Consider the following 21,814-nt stretch of genomic DNA (forward strand, 5'->3'; position numbering starts at 1 on the left):
CTACCAGCATGTTAAGCACATTCTTTCTTCTCCCTTACTTGCTCTTTCTCTTTTGCGTTTTTTTGTTGTTGTTTTGTTTGTTTTTTATTTCAATTTCAACTATGAATGACCACAGATCAACAGCCAGCAGTTAAACACCTGATGAAGGAACACAGACAGATCAAATGAACTATTAATGGATATATGCACACAGAAGGTTGGGCTCTCCAAAAACTTGAGGGTCAGCTTTCCACATTACAAAACCCCACTCTGGAGACCAGGTATTCAAAACACGTATCAGTCTGTTGAAGCAAACAGCTACACAGCAAATTTTCAAGAGTGATTAACATCTAAAAGGGACAGAAGAAGAACAACTTTACTGTGCGTTTCACCCAATGGGCAAGAAAACCACAAACTAGATAGGCACCAAAACACTACAATTTTACTCCTCTTAACTGAGCTGGAAGGTTTCAGATTGGGTATGTGGAGGAGACTCTAGTGCTGCCTATGTATTTGAGACTTCCTTTGCTCACCTTTGTTACTTTTTTCCCCCACTTCTAGCAAGGGCCAATCCAGAAGTAACACCTTCCAATCTTTGCAGTGCCATTCAGGGCATTTCTGGGCAAGGTGAAAGGATGCCAGGAGAGCTGTAGTCAGTAGCTCTGCTGTGCTGGGAGTGAGCTTCAGAACAGAGTCTGCATGGGACCTGCCCAAAGTAACACTCTGGATTGTCAGCAGAAATGGGGAGACAATGAAAAAGTGCAGATTACCTTTCTCCACCATCTTTCCCATGTCTGCTGTAAATATGAGGGAACAATCCTTCCTCCATAGCAGTGATCATCAACAATTTATGGTGGCAAGGGGAACCTGACTTCGTATTCCCCACTGCCACATTCTCCTGCAGCTGGGAGGAACAAATAATTCTGAGGATTAAAATGATCACAAAGCTGCTATTTCTTCAAAGCAAAATAAGCCCAGGAAATTGGACGCATCTTGTGGTATCTGAGCTGTTGTGCCCTATAGCCAAAAGTTTCAGTTAAAGTCATCTGTATGGAAATAATGCAGATAACTCTTTTCCCTTCACTGATGCTGAGATATGAGGTGCACATGAGAAGAGGAAACTTCAGAGGGATCAGATTGCTTATGGGCAGTGTTGAGTGCTTTTAAAGCAGGAGATTAGGGAAATTCTTATCAACTGCTGAAAGCAACTCAGGAAACAAAGGCAGTTAAAGGAGTTTATCCTCCAAGCAGGCAAAAGCCAATGAAAGGCAGTTTCCAGACAAGATGAGCATGTAGATGGGTCCTGTTCTCCCTGATTAAGTTGACCAGGAAAGTGAAAAAAGCTATTTTATTTATTTCAGGCATATTTATTTTCTTGGATGTTGCCTAAATACACATCTGCTCTCTTCAGTAGAAACAGTATCAGTAACTGTTTGGCTTTTATCATTTTCCTGTTTCTCATGCCATAATCCCCAGGGATCACAATGCACACCCAGAAAAACATACTTTTAGTGGTATACCTTGAACAGACAAAAAGACTTTGTTTTTTCCTGGCTCCTCCAAACAGCACTGTCATATCCACTGTTCATCAGGCACAACAAAAATCCTGTTTTATGGCTGTATCCACACTAACCAGAACTGACACACAAGAGAAGCTGCTCTCCAGTTGTGAAATTATCATGTGCAGATTGATAAGAAAACTTTGTTTCCAAAAGTATGTGGTAGTGCTTGTCTTTGCCAACAAATGTGCTTTTTTGGCATTTTGCACATCAACAAAATACAGTAGGAAGCTTCCGGTGAGACGGTGTGCTAATAGTCTTTTTAGGACTATTTTACTTTTCAATGCTTTTCAAATTGCCTAACATGCTGAAGAAGGATGAAGAGGCAACTCTCCACATGAATACTCAAGTCTTTTTAAAAATCAAATATTCCTGAGATTTCTCAACTGACGGTAAAATGCTGGAAAGTAAAAGGACAAGAAAAAAACCCCAACTGATAAGACAAAGACAGATTACTATGTCTTCTGGCCATTTGGGGTCAAACTGTGTTGTCAATATCCTTAAAAGTCAATAATTGTAATTTATTTGTATTAGAAGGTTATTTAGAGATTTTCTCAACTCAGTTTCTGAACAACCAGCAACTTGTCAGCCATTAAGAAGTTGTTCACAGGATAATTGCAGTAATAGAGATAGTGGGGTTCAAGAGACAGTGGACACACCTTTTCATTGAGTTTTTCACAATATACAAGAGGCCAGTAGCTGTGAAGATCATATAGCTGGAGAAAGCAGGCAGCAGGTTTGCTATGAGAAGCAGCCCTGTTTCTAGTCACTGTTGATTTCTTGCCTGAGGCACGTCAGCCTTTCAATTTGACTAATGTTGAGGTTTTCTCCCTCTCCCCATGCCCTTTAACCCCCAACCCAAGCACCCCTATTTTTCAGCCATGTCTTTCACCTCCTCTTAGCCACCTTCCCCCAAACCTGCTTTGCAACAGTCACCACCAGGATATGTTCTGCTCTCTCGGACAAATCAAGAGGACAACTTGCCCCAAGTCACTCAACAGACCTCAGCACCCAAGAGGGTTCATCACTACAGCTTCCAGATCTTACACTACAGCTGCTAGGGCAGGTAAGGGCAGTTTGTGGCTAACAGGACATTTGGCATCATTTGGCAATAGCACTGGTGATAGGAGAAACGGCACACTGCTTTTCTTAGTATTTTCAAACACCACATTACTTTTCAGCAGGGGAGAAGATGCTGTTCTGTGTTGGCGATAGAGTTAGGTTTATAAACAATATGGAAAAGAAGGCTTATTGGGATTTCCACTGAACAGTCACAAAAGCCAGTGAAAGATAGGTCGGTTTTGTTTAGTGTACCTCATGTTAAGGTCTCATTGGAAGTAGGGAATAACCTTCAAAATTCTGGTAAACAGAAGTGGGCTTAACGTCACCCAACACCAGAGGCTGATCGGTAGACATTTGTTTAAGCATTTTCAAGATCCATTTATAGTTAATAGGCAAATGAATCTCCTAAGACACAGCTCTGAAAAAAAAGCCCCAAACCCCCAACAAAACAAAAAACCCCAACAAACCCACAAAATCCACAGATGTTTCTAAGAGGCCAGATGAAGCTAAGCCAGAGTAGCCATTATTTTATTTTATTGACTATCAGTGAGTCTGGGGAGACTAGCTCAGATGGAGATCTCTCTCCTGCAAACGCACACAATTGAGATAATTCACAGAATCATAGAATGGTCAGGGTTGGAAGGGACCTCTGGAGATCATCTCATACAACCCCCTGCTAAAGCAGGTTCTCCTAGATCAGGTTGCACAGGATTTCATCAAGATGGGTTTTGAATGGCTCTAGAGAAGGAAGCTCCGTGACCCTTCTGGGCAGCCTGTTCTAGTCCTCTGTCACCCTCAAGGTAAAGAAGTTCTTCCTTATATTCAGAAGAATTTCTTGTGTGGCAGTTTGTGCCCATTGCCCCTTGTCCTGTCAATGGGCACCACTGAAAAGAGCCTGGCCCCGTCGTTTTAACACTTGCCTTAAGATATTTGTAGGCACGGGTAAGATCCCCTCTTGGTCTTCTATTCTCCAGGCTAAACAGGCCCAGCTCCCTCAGCCTTTTCTCATAAGAGAGATGCTCTGATGCTCTAATCATCTTCACAGTCCTCCATTGGACCCTCTCCAGCAGCTCCCTGTCTCTCTTGAACTGGGGAGTCCAGAAATGGACCCAGCGCTCCAGATGCAGCCTTACCAGGGCAGAGGAGAGGGGGAGGATCACCTCCCTTGACCTGCTGGCCACGTTTCTCCTAATGCACCCCAGAAACCCATTGGCTTTCTTGGCCACCAGGGCACACTGATGGCCCATGGGCAACTTGCTGAGTCATCCAAGACTTCCTCCCACTCATGCCTTTTTGTAAAACATGTCCTGGGATCACATCTTAGACTTGACTTTCAGAATTTTCAACCACTTGAACTTAAAAAGCAAACTACAGAATCAGCTTCTCCCTCCAAAATCAGCTCTGGATGGTTCAGGAACATGATGCTTTGCCTTCTTCCTCTGGTCCAGTCATAGAAAGCGAGCAGAGAGAGACTTCCTTGCTTTTTATGTTGTGACCCTCCGACAGTTATGTGTGGATGTGGAAATAAACAGCTACAGATCTCATTTTTAAAGCTTTCCCTTTCATAATCTACTAACCATTAGTAATATTTCTCACACACAATTATGTGGGGTTTGTGTCACACACATATATACACACAAAAAAACCCTTTTCCACAGATTAAGGAAGTTGAATTTCTAGTCTATTTAGAATTAAACTGAGTGTGGCTTCAAGTTCTATCAATCAAAGCTGTGGCAGATTGTAATCATTGTCCCATTTAATGAGTTAATGTCTGTACAGAGTTTGAACATCTCTGACATTGTATAAATTGTGTGTATTATTATGAATTTATCTCATTTCATGATAAGCTGTACTATTCTCAGTCTTCAGTTTTGATGCATCTCTAAGACCTTACCTTAATTTAAAAGGTTTCCAAAGAAAGTGATCCTAAAATAATTTCTTAGCATGGATTAAATTTATCCTAGGAAATAAAACAAAAGAAAGCTAACCCAAGTCACCAGTTCTGTTCTGTTACAGAAACAGCTAATAATACCTCTGACCTTTACTGGTAAGAAGTTTTTCTTGCTATTACACGTGCAACATATATGCAATTTTCTTGTGTATATAATTACAAGAAATTCATGGTATTTACTAGTGTAGATATAACCAAGTATTTTAAGTAAATTCCTTTCCAATATGTCAGAGAGTGCCCCAAAGAAAATTCCAGATCCTATAGCAAGTAGGCAGCTGTAACATCAGGTCACAGGATGATGGCTGGACTGACCTTTGTAGGTGATCTTTTGGGCATCCCCTGGGTCTCACCATCACTCTTATCCACACTTTCCCTCATCAAATCTGGTCACCAGATCACAGGTCAGACTGACCAGTTGTGTTTCTTGTTCCCAGAGAAACAAACTGGACTACAAACACACACAGTAGTATGAGGTGAGAGTTCATTATGCAAGTCCCAATCTGACATGAATAAAATGTAACTGGGCAACATCCTGGCAAAAGCAGCATTCATGTCCCTGATGAAAATGAAATTGAGCCAGCAAATACTAAAGCATTGAGGACTACAGATTTCATCTTGCTGTGCAATTCTTGCAGTTTCTCATTGCAGCACTCTCTTGCACACAGCAAAGAAATGTTTTGATACACAGATAAAATAGCTTTGTGTTGGACATTACTCTTATCTTGGGATTCCTGCATTAGCATTTCATCATGGGGTACTCAAACTCCACACACTAACCATAAAAAGTATACTCAATTACTTTTATAGCCATTTTTTTAAGCAACCTTTCATTTTCTTCTGATAGCTGTAAATAAATGAATGAATAAAATGTAGATGGTCCTTGCTAATCTGGCAGTATATTCCAGCCTTTGATCTCCATGGAGGAAAGATGATCAGAAAAGCATGTAATGTATGTCAAAGTCTGACACTGATCATCTTTGCCTTGGCTCCTTCATTTACAAGATTATGTTCACATGGCAAACTTGATGGAGCAGCATTAAATAAGATAAGCCACTAGAGTCTCTTAGAATGCCATGACAGTACCTTTTCATGAAGGTGTGACTTAGAATACGAAGCAGCAAAAACCATATTGAAACTAATTCCAAAAATATGTTCTGGATTTATTTACTTCCTACTTAAGGTGGATGGAGGGAAAGATGTGGAAACATTATTTTTTTAAATCTTCCAGTCTTGGAATGCTGTTTTTAAAATATCCATCTATGGCTATACATTCATATTGCATCTCCTCACTGAGCTAGGGGAGTCTATTTCTAAAGAAGAGCCAAAGCTCATACATGTTCTTTGCCCCAGGCTAGCTCTCCCTGGGTTTGGGGAGATAGCAATATGAACTAGTCCCATGCTTCAAGAATCCCACCTCAATCCAGCCTGTTCCAAGACTACGTCAGCACCAACAAGAAACAAAGATCCCTGCCTTTCCTTTTCATTCTTCCTTACTCCATTACAGAAATAAAAAAACTTGAATAAAAGGGCCAAGATCTTCATTAACTTCAAGAGCTCTACAACTTTAAAATCTGGAAACTGAAAAAGATGCATTTTCTCAAAGATTAAATGAGGCTGTGTCTCTGTTTTAGCAGAAAGGAAGCTGCCACAGAAGTCTCTGTCTCTTCTATGGCAGGGATCTCCAGCTCCAGTCTTCTCCAGCCCATAGAAGACCAGCAACCAGTTCAGACCTCCCCCCCAGGTACACCACCACTACCTTTCAGTCTTACTCTTCATTTCCCAGAACAAAAATCAATGGAATATACCTGAATGGTTAAGATCTCCTGTTTCCAGGTTTCCTACTCATTACTGTGGTCCCTGTTATTAAAAGTTACTGAAGCTTTGTTGCCATATCCTAGTTGTCCTAGTTTATTCTTTGATACTGCAAGTTTAATTTATACTAGGGACACAGTAAAATAGCAATTCCAAATAAATATCTCTCCAACTTGGCTTTCTCTCAGCATGTGGCAAAGCAGGTGGCTGTTCCTATATTATGATCCTCTGAAGTCACAATTCAGTCCATCGCTTCAGCTCCAAGACAGTAACACAGCTAATAGATGTCGCACGCAAACAGTTATAGTAGCATTTCCTCTAGTGCAATAACTCCTTCAAAAGGGCAAAGGTTGCTGTTGCACAGAACTTAATTATTTTAGGTCCTGTCCCAAGGCTGCATAATGAACTATACTAGAAACTGGGGACTGCCAGAAACAATCCCCTCTTCTCCTCCAGTTTCACACTATCTGACATTACAATTTTCTAACACAAACTAAGAGCTACATGGATATTTTTAATTTAAATATTAATTTAAATAAATGAGTAAACTTTTCCTTTTCCTTCAAACCACTATCAGAATAAGACAAGACATAAACCAAGTAGGAGGTAGAAAAAGCAGCACCAAACCAATTAGTCACGTTATTCACTAGGATACTGATAGATACAGAGTTATTGATGGAAAAAGCATGAAACAAACACCTGATTGAAACAGAAATGCAGTTATTGCTGCAGTGGAACTACGTAGCAAAGTATATGTTAAAAAGTAGCAGGAATGAAGAATTATCACTGAAAGGGAAAGAAAAATTAGGTTCTACTATTACCCCAGATGCAAAATTCAAGTTTAGGAAGATGACAGTGGAGGCAGATTATCACAGCTAGAGGTAGACAGGGATGCAGTATTACATCCACCTGTCAAATAAACAGTATTTCCTGCAGATGCCTTCAGTTCTGCAGGGTAGTATCTTAGTTCAGCAATCAGCTTAAAAGAAGAGAAATGACCTCTGAAGCATCTAGGTTTTCCCTTCAGAAGAAACGGACCCTTTCTGACTCAACTTAAACATGTAAGATGGGGTGAGAACACAGCATGAGCAATTAAAGCTACAGAACCTAAACTGTTACGGTCTGCATCTTTGCTATAGCAAAGATAAGATTTAAAGGCTCGGAGGGCAAGTTAGGCTTTTTGTTGAGGAAGAAAATAATTTTCTTTCCTGACATAATTTTTCACACAAGGCCAATCTAAATATACAGTTCTATTACCATACCATTTACGGTTCTGAAGGAATCAGCAAGCTTACCCACTTGGAAATGATCAATATCTCCTAGTTTCAGAGTTGGAACGGATATTAAAGGGGGGAAAGCACAAAAAAAAACAACCGAACAAGAAACTCTGAGAAGAATCTCATGAATTTTCTACCAGCTGCTGTATTTATTTACCCCCCACTATCCTCTCTACAATGCACAGGCCTCTAACACAGGCACAGGAGACAAAAATTGTAGATTACTCTTTGACCCCTGTAGACTTCAATCAATAGAATCACATGTGACCTGAAAATTAAATCTCTGAGGTTTTCATGCATGTCAATGAAAGTGCAAATTCCAGTTCTATTGATAAGGCTATACTCCTGTTGCACAACTATATCACTTCAGCTGAAACAATATTAATATTGACATTTGACAATGGATGTATCACTGGGAGGGGGAAGAGGACACAAGTTAAAATGAGGCAAATCTAATAAACCAATAATGCTGTAGCGCTGGGTTCATTCTGTTATAAGCTCTGTTAATGCTTTTTTTTTTTTGATGCTACTGAAATATTTTAGAGCATTTTTCTTGCAACACTGAAGTGCAAAGAAATTTTAAATAGCACAAAAGGATACAAACCTAATCAAACGTAGTTTATGCTGTAAATCCACCCAATCATTCTCTTAAGGAAACACTAAGCATCAATCAAAGTTATATTATTTGTTTATGACTTGCTGTATCCAGCTCTGGAAGGCATACTGTTTCTCTGTTCCAAAGAGCTACTTTTATATGGAAAAACTGCTTGTAGCATCAGCTAGGGTAGGTTCACCTAAGGACAGACTTACCCTATGGCTCTCAGTGGTCTATATGGGAGTCTCAACTTCACTGGAGTATGAAGACAACAAAAGTTGCTTGGCTGTTCTATAACAGTCATTTCTAAAACCCAATAACAAAGGAAAAAGAAATCAAGCTGAAGTAGCCCACCTTGACAGCAGAGCTAGATGATGCTGAGAAAGCACAAACTATCTTCTGCTGTTACTTAATCATTAACATGATCAGAGATAAACTGCAGAGAGGAGATCCACACTATGGGCTGAGCAGTCATAAGAAGCACTTAAAGCAAGAGATAAAGTTTGAATCAATCTTCATCTTTCTCTGGCTGCTATTGACACCTCTGACAAGGCTGGATTGAACTTTTCACTTCTTCCTCATCACACACAGCTAGTGACACCTCGGTGAGAACAAACCCTAGGTCAGAAGCTCATCTAACTTGGCCTGCAATATAGAGGGCTGGAGTCAGGGAATAAAATCCAGGACCTTTTCATTATGAGGGCAGTACACCCATGACTTCTGTCATTCAGATTCAGTCCTGTGAAAAGGGTCCAGCAACATGAAAGGTGAAATGGTATGATGGCCAGGCAGATCCAGCCAACTCATTAGGTAATGATCCACAGACCCCTTTAAAAAAAAAAAAAAAAAACAAAAAACAAAAAAAACCCAAAAACTCCATCTGATTTTCCACATCAGAAATGAATTAACAAATCACAGGAGCACATCATCTAAAGCCCTGACATTAGTATGCATTTTAATAGCTAATTACAACACTTGCACCTTTTATAATTGCCAGCAAAACCCAGACAAAACCTTCTTCTTGAACTCCAGGCCAAGGAAATGAAAACGTGCTGCTATTGCAACTGTGGAAGAGAGGCAGAAGTACAGATTTTCGTGTTACCTTTTACTGAGGAATCTACTTGCTGTGGGAATCTGACATTCATTTCAGTCCAGCAGTTTTTCAGAAGAGCTACTTCTCTTTCTGTTCTGGATTCTTCAGTGTCACACTCAGTCACACTAACTTATTTAATTATTATTATCAGAATTGCAAAGGCAGAAATTCAGATATGCTCAGCTTTCAGAGCTTGCATTGTCTTTACCTGGACTGCAACCAGACAGGGCATTCAGAACAAGATTGGGGGGGGGGGGGGGGGGGGGGGGGGCGGGGGCGTGGAAAAGAAGCAAAACTATTTCTGCTTCCTCTCACAGCACTGTCTGACAGATTTTATGATGCCATTGGGCGATGGTGGCAGTTCCTTACATTCCAAGAAGACCTGAGTATATATACAGGTGTCCATCTGCATCAGCTTTGTGGAAATTCCTCTGGAAACTCTCAAAACTCTGTATGTGTATATTTGAAATCCCGGGAAAGGGGAGCAAAGAATATGATGTTTACAGAGTTTGAAATGAATGTCTGTTTTGATATTCATCATTAAAGCTCTGTAATTAGGGTAAAGTCTGTTTTCCTCATGCAAAGGAACATAAAGCAAATATAGCATCAAAGGTTTTACGGAGGAGTTCATATGATTTGGCAGAACTATTGCAGTCAGATTGCCGGTGGATTCACATCTTGAAAGGAATTTCCTGTATTCTTTGTGCTTGCTTGCTCTATCTGATAGGTTAAAAAAAAATAAACATATTCAAGATATCCACACTTCCATCATCATCTGATCAAAACTGGCCCGAGTTCAAAGGTAAGCAGGAACACATGCATGCTGTGCTAATGAGTCTAGCTTCCTCAGCTGGAAAGAATCTGATGCTATACCAAAGGTTGCATATAGGGCACTGACACCTTCTAGAGTTTTCGTCTGCGAACCTTAGCCGGAGGCACCTGCATATAATATCAGGCTTGGAAGTGCTGCACTGAACTGATTTATTATTATTATTATTTTTAAAGCAAATGGACTCACAGACCAACATCTGCAGCAAAAAAAGGCAGGTTTGCTAAGAATCAAGGTTGTGCATGCCCATGCAGAGAGGGCACAGGACGTAACATATAGTGAGTGAAAATCACATATAGAGCACTGGTTCACAGCTGGCAAAAGGCATCACTGGGAACTGGCACCATTCAGTTTTCTATCAGGCTCAGATAAAACCAGATTTAAGGTGGGAAAAACAGGGTTTGAATTTTCATCAATCCAGTTAGCCTTGCACGCCTCTCCCTTACACTCAGATAAATACTCTTTTCAAGAATGGTCAAATAGAAAAAGGAGCCAGTATTAAACTCTAGTCATGCCTTACACTGCAGAGGAAATCTAGCCTGTAAATCAAAGCTGTGGTGCTGCAGGAAAGGATATGTTTGAAAGAGAGAAGATGGAGAAATTCACATACTTTGGACAGGAACTTGGAAAGAGAATCTAAAGTCCTGGTACAAATGTCTTATTACTGTCTGGAGCCAGTGTTGAGCTTTCTATAGCTACTGTTTCCAAGCAGGTAAAAGACTGAGGAAGGCATCAAACCTCCCATCAACTGGAGAACTCTGCTTTTTGTGTCCTACTTCCAAACTGGCAGGATTAAAGATACAATCTTGAGGTAGTTGCAGTGTTGGGAAAATACTGGAAATTCTGCCTGTATTGTGAAATGCAAAACCATTTGCCTTGAGTTGTTCACTTTGAAATTTCATTGCCACCACAAACTAAAAAAAATAATGAATTATGGGCATCCCATCCAGGTTTAGGAGAGATAGCAAATATAAATTCCCTTCTCAACACATTTCTGCAGATGTGTTTTTTATGATGAACATAGAAAAAAAGCAGCAATGCTACACCTACAGGGTCACATCACAGAATTCCCATGGGACTGCTCTTTCCCTAGGGAGAAGAGCTTTTTCCATTTCGCTGAGGTCATGGAGAAATGAATACCACTAAACAGAAACACTTAAAATAAAGAAATAAAAGAAGCAGTTCCTTCTCCAGGTGTTCACTGCACCTTCACAAGGGTCTCTGGCTGTGCCAGCCCCGGCAAGGCTGGGTGATGGAAACACAGCTTCACAGCTATACCTGGTTTGATGAAGCCAAAAAAAGGAAGAGGCCAGAAGAACTTGGCCATGCTACATCCTCCTGTGCCTCCCCTGGCAGAGTAACACATAGGACCTGCTCCCTCCAGGAGCCAGCATAGCACAGGACTGAGCTATAAACCTTACCTGTGGGTGAGACAAGTGGGTGCTATCATAGCTTGTGCTCCACGCTGCTCTGAAAATTTCTTCCTTGGCCAGTCCAGGCACATGCTGTGCCCACAGCAGGACATAAATCCACATTCTCAGCCCGCCGGGGCCAGCAACAGCTGCAGCTCTGGGCATTCACTTAAATGTAACTGCACACAGCTGTGGCAGAAAGAGTATTTTGCTGTCCTTTCCCTCACTGCATTCATTTGCAATACAGGCAGAGTGAAAGTAGGAGCTTTCCAAAGCTTTTTTAACTCTTTTGAGTAGCTCTGGTGTTCCTATTGTTTCTTTATTAGTATTTCCTTCTACCAGTAGTTTGCTGATGCAGGACACCAAGCTGCTTTTTTCATGAGATAGCCTAATTTGATCATAATTTTGAAGGATAGTTCTTCCACTCTAAATTTCAAACCACACAGCAGGCACTTGTATTCACACTCTTCACATTTGTCTGCCTGTGCATGTGCACACACAGACACACTCATATTTAACTGTCAGAAAATGAGTCATTTTCTATAACATAATTATTAAAAATATAGAAAAAGAGTCGAAAGAGACCTCAGGATGACTACCTCCCCCACCCAGATTCAGGAAGTAAGAATCAGTTATATGTAATGCATTTTTTATAATTATCAGTGCAAGCAGTTCTTTAATGTCTGCAATGACGTAGATTTCCACCTTCCCAGAAAAATGATTGCCATCTTTCCTATTAGAAGAAGGTACCCTGGTTTCTCATCTGTGGCTACTCTGATGCCTTTTAAACCAATGTGTCCTTGAACACTTGACCATGGACATGAAAAAAAACCCTCAATCCCTTCTTTGGCCACATGGCTAAGGACATGATTTGCTCTTCCCTGCTAACCACTGAACTATTCTGACACCAAAAGGACTCTGGCTGGATCAAAGTCCAGTCTATCCTGCTTCTGTTGACTCACTGTGACGGACAACTTCTCAATTTAAAATGTGAGCTATTTTATGTATATATATAATATGTATATTTTATGTGTTAACTTTAATAAGAGACTTGTGGCTTCAGTAAGAAACTGGCAATAAGCAGTACAAGCACTTAGATGTCTCTTGCCTGACTAAATTTTCCAATTAATTTCAGTTTATTTCATACCTTGAATAATTACACTGAAATGTGTAAACCAGAGAAGCTTTTCCCATTATTTTCATTAAAACATTGCTGTATTTAGAGAAAAAATTGAGTTTTTCTCCTCATCTGATTCAGAATATCAGATCTGTGTACACTGAAAGAAGCAAAAAAATGTGTTCTGGATTCAAATATTCCCAAATGGTGCCTAATCCCAGGCCTCAAACACAGCTACTTTCTGTGATACAGAATGTCTCTTCAGTACATGCAAGCTTTTCTGATCATGGATGGAAAGGCTCAGAATTTAATGCTCTTATTTTCATGTTCACATTTTGATACAGAAAGCTGATCAGACAGAGGTGAAAGGTTATTTGTCACTTTCTTAATCCAATCAAGATTACAGGTTTCCTTATCTCTTTAGCAAGTCACTGGTCTGGAAAAGTATCTTAAGGTGCAAGACTCATTCCACCTGCTCAGCTAAAGTAAAAGGCATCCCAAACCCTAGCAGCACTGAACCTGAATGTTCAAGGTCTAAAATAGGTTATGGTTCATCAAACTCCAGTTCCCTTAACTCCCAGCAAGAGTGAGCCTCCAGAGCCTCATAGGGAAAAAAAAAAAAACCCAAACACAAAAAAACCCCAAACAAACAAAAAACACAACAAGCAAAAATAAAAAAAAAACAACCCCAAAAAACCCTGAAAAGAAATCCCAAACCAAAAAAACTGCAAAACGTAATCAAACAAGCACTTTCGTGCTTCAATGAATTTCTGTCCTGTGAAACATTAACCGTTTATAATGTATACAACCTTCTTCCTGAGGACTACCAGAGTCTTTTGCAAACATTTTATGCAAGACTTAGATGTAGTGGTGCTGAATTCCATGTTTACAAAGCTTGGTAACAATTTACTCCAGATTTTACAATAAACTCTGTGTGCATATGAGTACAAGGAGTTTAAGGTACATATTTTCTCATGTTGCCTTTTAGTGGCTTTTTTATTACAGGGCAGGAGAGGCAATGCATTCATATTGACCATTAAAAGGTCTTATATCAAACAGTGTGGGCTTTCAGACCAGGCAAGGCACCCACCTCCTGCCTCTTTTTTTGAGTATGGTATTCTAGGTATTATTTCTCAGCTTTTGTAAGCAAAGAAGATAAAAACCAACTAGTGGAACTAAAATATGGACATCAAGCTCTAAAAGTATCCCATTTAAAAAAAAATAATTAAAAGCAGACATGTCCTTATTGTCTTTTTCCATCAGATTTTGTGTGTTTCTTGTGAACATCATAATTGTGTGCCTTTTGTTTTGGCTTTGCTTTAGTTGATGTGGTTGCATACCCACGCTGCTGCGTGAGTGAGTAGGAGCCACCTTTCTCAGGAGCTTTAATGTAGCTGCATGGGTACATCAAACTGCAGTTCCCTAAAGCAAGGAGTATAAGTAGGGAAACTGTCATGAAGAGAAATCTGGCACATGATGGGTATCTCATAGCATCACTGAAGGTCTGGCATGTAGTGAAGCATGGTCAAGGCTTTCTGGCATAACAGCTACCTGGGTTAGCTGGTATTGTTTACACTCTTTACTTTCAAGGATACAAGCATGTTTAACAACTCACTTTAAAACCATTTTTGGAAACTTACAGCCACTTCTGAGTAATGGATCCATATTAGACCCCTTTGGGACCTGTGAGAAAGCTATTTTTAGGTTCATTTCTATTCCTCAGAGAAGGTTGCAGGAAGATTTGTAGAAAATAACATCGGAAGAAAGTATGTAACGCAAATCAAACCACACAGACCCATCAATTCAGTGAGACAGGCACTGAAATATTTTCCTGGTCCCAAGTAAGCCTCACTAGGGACTTTTGGGCTCTTTCTCTTCCAGTTTCCAGGTGAACAAATACAGCTGAACTAGTCCACATGGATTTTAGTTCTAGCTATATAATCCAAGGGAATGAGAAGTAATAGTGAAAGGGGCTAATTATAGTACTTGAACAGAAGAATCTTAATTGAAATGAATCAATGCCAGTAGGGATGGTGGGAAGAAAGAGCTGATTGAAGAGATTTAAAATGGAAGAGACTGAATTACCCTTTTAGAGTTACCAGACAGTCTATGACTGGTTGAGAGCAGCATGTTTTTTCACAGGGGAAAAACAAAACAAAAAACCCCAAACCACCCCAAAACCACCACATGCAACTGGTCTGGTTTATGTCGCTCAGAGTTATTGCCACAAGCACTTTGCAGACATGAAACTGAGAGTAGTTGCAGTTGTTACGAGTGTCTGGCTCAAAAATTCAAGGAGATATCTAAACGCTGAAAGAACTGGAATAAGAAGACAAAGACTAACTAAGAATATGATGGGCTGGTGTTGCAGCTCTTTTCTGCTTGAGCAGTGTGATGGTCACCCGAGCTTTTCTGAGTCTCTGATGTTCCAGGATTTAGAAATATCTCAGTAAATAATTCTCTTCAATTCTTTTTTCCTTCTCATCCATGATGAGTGTAGTAGAACTGGTCAAGATATTTCCAACTCTCTTCAAAACTGAAATGCGGTCATAAGAACTGTTTGATCTTAATTTCTTCCCCATCTCATAAAAGTTTGGCCAGAAAAATTCTGGAACAGCTTACTAGCTGATAGCAGAACATTTTCTTAAGTTTCATCCTTGTTTCTGCTGCACCAAATGAGGTACAGTCTAGTTTCCACTATTTTCGTTGGCCAGCTTTGTCACTCGCTGCTACACAGGTACAGATTCTTGGATGAATGAGTCTACAAGGATTTATGATGCCTCCATGTGGACAGCAGTGCTAGAAAGGAAATAGATGCCATCACCTGTTGTTGCCATAGAAGGGTCAGAGCTGGAGACCAAAGCAACTCAGATACCAGAAGCTAATTGTCAGCTATTCAACCTCCCACCCTAGAAACTCATTTATCCTTCAGAATCAGAAATGACCAAATCAAATTGGGGAAGATCAGGTGGCAACACAAGATCTGCCTCTTCTGCTAAGATGCCACTTAATCTTTGTCCTTGGTTTGCCTTCTTTTCTTTCTTGTTTTATACATCTCCCTCCCTTCTTGTCTGTCTCTCTCTGAAACAGCGTTGCATGTTACCCTGACAAATGTTTTTATTGTCATGTGTCCTCCTTGTTTATTGACACATGGCTAGGCAGCTATTAGAATAAATTAGAGGATTAATTACACCAAAGTCTGCTCCTGCACACAGCATTAAAGGCTATTGCCAGCACTGAGGTCAGAAAAACAGCAGAAGGAAATTCAAGAGGGCTTAATCTTTTTCCACAACATTAGGATTAGCTAACGTGTGAAGCAATATGTTCCTCTGTTTAGGAGGCATGATAAGGAGGGTTGATCACTGCTGAGGGTCAGACTTAAAGGTTCCACTCAACGAAGGGATCAGTGAACTTCACCACCAGACTCCCCAGGCTGGGTCTCACCCTTCCATTTACCGTTAATGGGTTTGTTGGGCAGATTCTGACAAGGTCAACCAGCCATGGAAGACAGAGATCTTTCCCAGCCTTGCTCCCATGCTCATTTTCTCTTTGTATTTTTCAAGATTACTTTTGCCTTAAGATGTTGTCCAAACCCAGAACTAATAGCTATAATCACCTGACATTCAAGAGGTCTATTTAGAAAGCAAATTCAGGACTGCCTCAGTATTGACCTTGAAAGTTAAAAACCCTCATCTGGGAAACTACAAAAGTGAACTTTATTCCATTTTTTCTTGTCTTCCTCTACAATGTTGAAACTTTTTTAGTGCAGGAAGAATGTTTCTGCCACTAAACTCCCATCAACCAGCATATAGGTTTTTTTTAGGAAAACATGAGTTATCAATATGTTAGAAGTTAAACTGCAGTTTTATTTTGCATGACCCAGATTTGACCGTGGCATTTTTCCCCATATATATCTGCATAATATTTCTGCACAAAAATGTCTCAGTTATCTTTCACTTTTAATACCAGTTCTTGAAAATACAGAGGTCAACAATTAATAAGCTCATTAAAGCTTACAAGCTGCTTTGATTAATATTCCTTGTCTAGTTCCTTGAGAAATGTACTGTATCTCCCAGGCTAATGAAGACAAGGCAGAGTTATTTAAGTGTTTGTTAACAAAGCTGATTTGCATATAATTAACAGAAAAGATCCCTGTATTTACAACACAAACTCTGCCAAACTCCTTTGCTAGAGTGTTTTATGTAAACAGATTGAATTAACAAAAAAAGTTGTGTTCTTTGAAAGCTAAATTAACTCAAAGGGGTACAACTTTGGGGGCCATAAATGATAAAAACTAAAGCATATATTAAAAAACAAACTGCCTTCTTTCAAATGCTGTTTATTCTGTCATGTGGGATTTTTTTTGTTGTATGCTCTCATTCTTTTAATCAGTCAGATTGTTTTTAGACAATTAAACAAAGACTGTCACATTGGATTGCTTTTTCCTCTGACCTACTTACGGGAAAAATTCCTATCATTTCAGAAAGCCATGCTTTTGCACAGATGTCTTCTATAAATTTACCTATCTGTCACACACCCTGAAGCTCTGAATATGAAAGGCTATAAAAAATAACTAGTAGACGCAGCCTAAAGAGTGACCAGGCCTTCCTTTAAGACATAATCCAATGCAGACAAAAATAAAGGCGTAGGCCTTTTGTCATTCACTTCCCATTTTGTAGGCTTTTCAGCACATGGGTTCTCATGATTCAGAGGGACAACTGAGGGAGCATTTTCAGACTCAATATGACCCAAACAAAATAACTGTAAACTAAACTATCCAATGAGATCTTAAAACTTAGGATCATAAAGGGTTGCATAATGGCATAACACAGTTTAAGGTAGGTGAATTTGTACAGCAACGACTGGAGAGGGACACAAGAGCTCCTAGTTTGTGACCTGGCTATGTTTCAGGATCCTGTGTGACCTTGGTCATGTCATTTTTCTAAGGCTAAGAGGTAATAGATTAAAAAAATAAATATTAAAGTTATAACCCTATTGATATCTGACCTACATCAGGTTACATAAAAACTGTATGATCTTGACAATTACATTCAACTTCCAATCTGCCTCTTCTACAATTACTCCACTATTACGTTACCTTCCTACTTTATAGCTATTTCTCCCATTTATTTATTTATAAAACAATAAATAAAAGAAAACAAAAGATAGCACATCACTAGACAATTCCTGCAGGGGATGTGAAATTTTAGGAATTTTTCTGAAGAACTTTACAACAAGTTTGTATTGGCATTTAGGTCCTTAAATAAATACAACTCCATATTAAAGTAGAGACAGACAGCAGTGAGCAACAGAGCTTTCAGATTTGCAAACCTTTCTCTGCTTTCCTTGCTACTCTAGCAGCTGTATGAAGCATGAAGAAGAAAAAAGAACTTACTGAAGAAAAGCTCCTGGACACACTAGCACTTCCAGTTATGAACTTGTTACATGAGATGTTGTTAACAGAGTCCACCCTCTGTGGAGAAAAAAACAAATAACAAACACCCACCACAACTACCACCCCCCATCAAAAATATCAGTAACAATAAAAATCATGCCCCTCCTGTTTGATCAGAACTTTTCCTGGGTTTGAATGGGATAGAGATAATTTTCTTCTTAGTGCCTGGTACAGTGCTGTTCTGGATTTAGTATGAGAATAATGTTGATAACGTGCTGATGGTTTAGTTGTTGCTAAGTAGGGCTTACTCTAAGTCAAGGACTTTTCAGATGTTTTGCCAGCAAGCAAATGTGCAAGAAACCATGAGGGAGCAGAGCTGAGACAGCTGACCCCAACTGGCCAAAGGGATATTCCATACCATAGATCATGCTTGCGGTATAAACTGGGGGGAGTTGGCCAGGAGCCCCTAATCACTGCTGGGGGACTGGCTGGGCATCAGTCAGTGGTGAGCAATTGTACCGTGCATCACTTGGGTTTTTCCCCTTGAGTTCTATTCTTCTCTCTCCCTCCCCTTTCCTGTTATTGTCATTATTATTATTATTACTATTACTAATTTTATTATAATTATTAAACTGTTCTTATCTCAGCACACTGTTTTTACCTTTTCCAGATTCTGCTCCTCATCCCACAGGGGGTGGGTTTGTGGGTGTGGGGGGTTGTGCATGGGGAGTGAGCAAGTGGCTGTGTAGTACTTGGTTGCTGGCTGGGGTTAAACCATGACAGAACGGAAAAAAAAAAAAAACCAATGAACAACCAACCAACCAACTAAAAAAAAAAAACATCTCAAAGGAGTTGGAGGGAACAAAAACAGGGAGTGGGAGCAAGGTGGAAATAGTATGCTGAGCTTGAGGATCTTCCACTCTACTGTGCTCATTTCACCTCTTCATTTCAGAGAGGTTGTTTTCTCAACAGTCTCCATAGCTTACATGTGAGAAGTTCAACACAGCCCTTTGCTACTGCTGACAGCCTGCTGGTGCATGACTGAGAAGTGACCTATTTGCAAAGGAGGAACAGACCAGAAAACTGCAAACAAGCAATAGCTGGGGAAGCTGTCATGGCCTCTCTGCTACTGGTCTAAATCATACCAATTACCCAATGCAGATAACAGAGAAAGGCAAACTATCCAACAAAAAGCCAGATCCTACCCACCCTGTGAACAGGCTCCACACCAAATTAAATCATTTGAAGTGAAAAAAAAAATTAGTAGCATTAGTCTTGACTTTGAAATGCCATGAGGAATTCAAAAGCTTTCTAGGCTAAGGGGTCTGCTCCAAAATAGGGTATCCTATACAATAATTTATTATTGCTTCCTTTTAAGTATTACAGCTGAAACACCACTGGTCAGGACCATTCTAAGCTAATGCGTGAGAAAGTACATTGGTCCTACTGAGCTGAGCACAAAAGCTAGTGCTCTAAAAAACCTGGCCACTATAAGAAGCAGTCTTCAATTATAAGTATAATTAGCAGCCTGAACACTGATTATTCAATGGTGCTAAGCATAATCCTACTGGAAAGAAACCTGAGGGAGAGACTAGAGAATGGTATTAAAAGGTAATTCACCATTTTCTCCTGATCTAGATCATTCTTATTTTCCCTCCTACAATATTTGTACAACTTTATCACCTCATAAATACTGCTCAAAAAAAAAAAAAAAAAAAAAAAAAAAAAAAAAAAAAGAAAAAGAGTGAGAGAAAGGGAGAAAAGAGATGGCACTAAAGAAAGTATTTCTCCCATTACTGCTGGATAATTCAAGTCACACACAGATGAATGGACACACATGAGTTTTATGCCAACTCTCATTTTGCTGCTTCATTATTAATAGTAGGATACTTACTCTAATCACAATCATTACTCTCTAGACAGAGTCTACAAAATACAATAAATATGAATCGAGCCATTTGCAAAAATTTACTGCTGGAGACAGATGAATATTCCTAGAGAAAAAATGTCTGGCACAGTAATGCATAGACGAGTGGGACTGATCTCAGCCTCAGCATCTCAAAGTCTGAAAGTGCAAGACAACTGTCACCAGGCTTGTTCCAGGTAAAACTGTGATAAAGACCCATTCTCTAAAATTCTTCCACACACATGGTTTGTTTCTAAAGCTAACTTTAATATGGGAAATTTTGTGCCGCCTTAGAAAACTGCAGCAGTTAATTCAACTCTGCAAGGACAGAACTGTGGAAAGGGGCCCAGATGGGAAAGGATCAGGCCCCAACAACCTGTCTCACAACCTCCTTCGCATCGACCTGAAATGTCGATGCTGTGTTTACTGATGTGGGTAGGGACACCAACACTAAATCTAATTAAATTGACAAACAAAAGGACCCTGGATTGTGCAGAACCATGAATGTAGCCTGCCTTTTAGGCCATTCGCTCTGCATGATTGTGCTTTCCGGAGGCTTTCAGGGAGTTTCTCTTTGGAAACAATGAAAGTGTGAAAAAAGGACTTTTCTTCCAACTGCAAGGTGAGGGAGTTAGATAATGCACCTCATTAATTACAGGGAAATCATCACCACAGTACATGAAGCCAAAGAGGCCAGACTGACTTTTTTTTTAATTATTATTGTTCAGCCACAGTGACAGGAAAATAAGTAATATATCAGAATCAGAGTGGACTTGATGGCTTTATTTTGCAACTCATCTTGCTATTGTGACAGGCTGGCACTAATTAGCACTTGATGCACAGGGGATGGATTTCCGTGGCTAATGTATCTCATTAACAGCTGTGAAATTTTCATGCCAAGACCAAGCACGACAAAGAACAGAGACCCCAGCAAATCACCTGTCAGCGTGTAAGCATCACCACAGAGCCATGGGTGCATAGATCAAAGGGCACAAAGAGAGCCCACATCGCCAGCTGCCTAGGGTTTCACGGGTTTATTAATTCACTTTCTTGTGAAGACAGAGAACCTGCCAAAGAGAAAAGCCCAGCGTCCACAATTTCTCACCACTGTTTGAGTTGAGCCAGCCTATGGAGAAGGAAACTGAGGGCACATCAAAGCTTCTTTCATGAAGCCGTGTATCAGCAGATGTGCCATTCCAAGAGTGACCCAGTCTGTGATCACCTTGGGGGCAGAGGATGGAAAGACACATTGTGTGTGGACTTTCTTCTTTGCCCAACCACCTATTTGCCTTAAGCTTATAAGAAATTGCTTCTTGGAGACTTGTCGAGCATGGTTGGAATTGCCCAGCAGCTTCATTAATAAAAAATAAAGGGCAAGAGAGAAATCAAAAGAACCATACCCACAAGCACTGAGTGGCTGCATGAGCCTCCTTCTTTAGGAAATGGGGCTCTGAGCCTGCTCTCTCCGGCGAACCCCTTCAGCTGAGCCCATGTCATCCCCACATGCCCACTTCCCACAGGCACTGTCAGAATGGCCCTGGGCACACCAACAAGGACAGAGGACTCTACTTCAAGGCCAAACCCCTAACAGTCAAGTCGGTCGCTGCAATAGCAAAGACTTCTTTGATCTGGGCACTTTTTAGGTAAACTGAGACCCAGCAGCCAAAAAGTTTCCCCCAACAGCCTGTGCTCTTCCTAAAACATCAAACGGCAATAGAGCCAGGGCTCTCGGGTGATCTCATATGAATGGTGGGATGTGATCGATTCCATGTCGGAATTAACAAGGAACCCATGGTGATGGGCTCTCCTCACCCACTCCATATTGTA

At 40.2% G+C, this 21,814-nt stretch overlaps 1 long non-coding RNA gene across 19 annotated transcripts in view; it reads right to left on the bottom strand.

Moving 5' to 3' along the window:
- LOC121093854 overlaps positions 1-11,752 on the bottom strand; it is a 114,690-nt gene extending 102,938 nt beyond the window's left edge. For 14 of the 19 annotated variants that reach the window (XR_005829671.1, XR_005829674.1, XR_005829672.1 and 11 more), the window contains exon 1: positions 8,451-8,616. This is a non-coding gene — a long non-coding RNA (uncharacterized LOC121093854). Of the gene's footprint in view, positions 1-7,658; positions 7,781-8,450; positions 8,625-9,337; positions 9,520-11,578 lie in introns of those variants that run through there. The other 5 variants (XR_005829663.1, XR_005829661.1, XR_005829666.1 and 2 more) reach the window with 5 other exon arrangements.
- Positions 11,753-21,814: the final 10,062 nt, after the last annotated feature.

This window comes from Falco naumanni, chromosome 9, assembly GCF_017639655.2.
Source record: "Falco naumanni isolate bFalNau1 chromosome 9, bFalNau1.pat, whole genome shotgun sequence".
NCBI lineage: Eukaryota > Metazoa > Chordata > Aves > Falconiformes > Falconidae > Falco > Falco naumanni.